Here is a 2097-nt window from a genome sequence, read left to right as displayed (position 1 = left end):
CAGCAGGCAGGCAGAGTCCAGCAAGGGCTAACTCCTTCCACTGGGGATCAGGGTGACAATCCAGGTCACAGACAGGTTTACTTTGAGCTGGCACTGTAGCAGGACAGGCTGCTTGAGACATGCGGGCTGTATACGCCTGTGAACAGGGATGCAATTGAGCATCAAGGTAACATTAACTCCAGCAAGGCTGGCAGCTACAAGAGCTTCGAAGCTGCTGGTATGAGAAAAGGAGAAGAATCACGATTCCTTCCCATTGATTTGCAATGTGTCTGTGAGCAAGGCAGCACGTTACTGAGTGCCTCGGCTAGCCAGGCATGAAATAGATGGGGATTTGTTTTGTGTGGGGAGGTGATAAATGGAAAGGGAACCCTACCTTGCAATTGGTTACAGATGCAGGCAGATCTTTGAGAAAATGGCTTATCAGAGGTGTTGTATGTTGTTATGCTGGTTTTCTTTGAAGCACTGAGGGATCAAGTTGAAGTTTGGAGGCAAAGACGAGAGAAGAGTGTGCAGTGCTCTGAGCAAAATAGTTGCACTCAGCTGCAGTGAACTGGGCCCATAGGCTGACTCGGCTTCCAGATTTACCTGGGTGATGCAGGTTAGTGCATCAGCAATTAGATGTGGCTCAGGCTCTCCTCAAGGCAATTGAATACAATGCCAACAGCCAGGATAGAAAGACAACAGCACCAGTGTGAGATCCAGCGTCTCGCCCAAATGAAGAAAGACTTCCTGCCTGCCAGCATCTTTGTCCCTCCTCACAGCTGCCTGTGCAATTTGTACAGAACCCCATTCCACAGACCTGCTCCTGCCCACCTGCTCAGGCTGGATGTCACTGTGCATATACTGCAGCAAATGCAGAATTTTCTGGCTGATCACAACTTGACATAGAGTTGGTCCCAGACAGGCACATACCCTTGGTGAGGATGTAACATATCCCGCTCTCAAGTCTTAATCCCAAGAACTGCCATGCTGTTTCACGATGCTAATGTCCCAGCCACACAAGTAGCTTTAAGGAAAGAGACCATACTTCCAAAAGCGTGACAGACGCTGCCTCTTCTTTCCTTTCACAAAGTCCCCCACATCACTCCCCCCATACCAAGAGCAAGTGAGCCATTTCCTCTGCTCTGGCATACCCTTCTCTGGAAGCTTTCCAGGTTATCCATCTTTGCCTCGCTTCAAGTTCCCTTTAGGAACATCTCTCTTGCTCTCCTGCAAGCTGGTTCTCCAAAGCCTTCATTGTTCCTCTATTATTACGTACTGTTGTGCTCTGCAGCTGCACTATTTCACCCGTGGGCACGGTGCGTGTGGACAGCTCCGTCCGTTCGTCTCCGTGCTTTGAAACGCTACCATGGCTCTTTGCAGTAAAACTGAGCTACGGCTCTGTCCATACAGACCAAGTCATCAGTCCTGCAGCTGTTTGGGCAAGGGTATTTTTCCATAGCCAGTGCTATGAAGCTATGTGCATGTGGTTGTGCCTGCTGCATCCCTCCAGGATGGATGTTCTTGCCTAGTGGACATTCTTCACTTGTTGGGGAGATGTGAACAGCTGACAGCGTTGGACTGCTGGCTGTGATTTAACTGAGCATGGGGATGGGTGAATTACAGTATCAGCACCTCACAAAATGTTTTAATTGATACAGTTGGTAGAAAGATCTGTCTATTAGCAGTTACTTTTGGAAACCCAGACACACACACCATCAGGTGACTGGGAAGGATGCTTTATGGATAGATGCCCACTTTTCTTCCTTTCCTATCTGCTTCTATCTCCAGAAGAGCTGTGGGAGAACAAAGTAACGAACAAAACCGCTCTGAAAGAGACTGGGGGTGGGGTGTCCGTCTTTTCTCCTTAATTGTAACACTGTGAATTAATTCTGTTTCCAGCAGAAACAAGGAGTTCCCAGCAGCCTGTAGACATTCAAGATAAGGCTGAGCTGTTCATTCAGCCCCTTTGGGTTCTCTGGTACCTGCCTCACTGCCAACTGCTTCACATAAACTTTTTGGAGAGTTTTAAATTATTCGAGCATGACACAGAGCAAGGGTTTTGCGTTCTTAATTGGCAAAACCTTTTCCCACTCCAGTCTGGAGGCCCCTGAGCTG

The sequence above is a fragment of the Eurypyga helias genome, unplaced genomic scaffold (genome assembly GCF_000690775.1).
Source record: "Eurypyga helias isolate BGI_N326 unplaced genomic scaffold, ASM69077v1 scaffold4008, whole genome shotgun sequence".
Taxonomy (NCBI): Eukaryota; Metazoa; Chordata; class Aves; order Eurypygiformes; family Eurypygidae; genus Eurypyga; species Eurypyga helias.
This window is presented reverse-complemented; position numbering follows the sequence as displayed.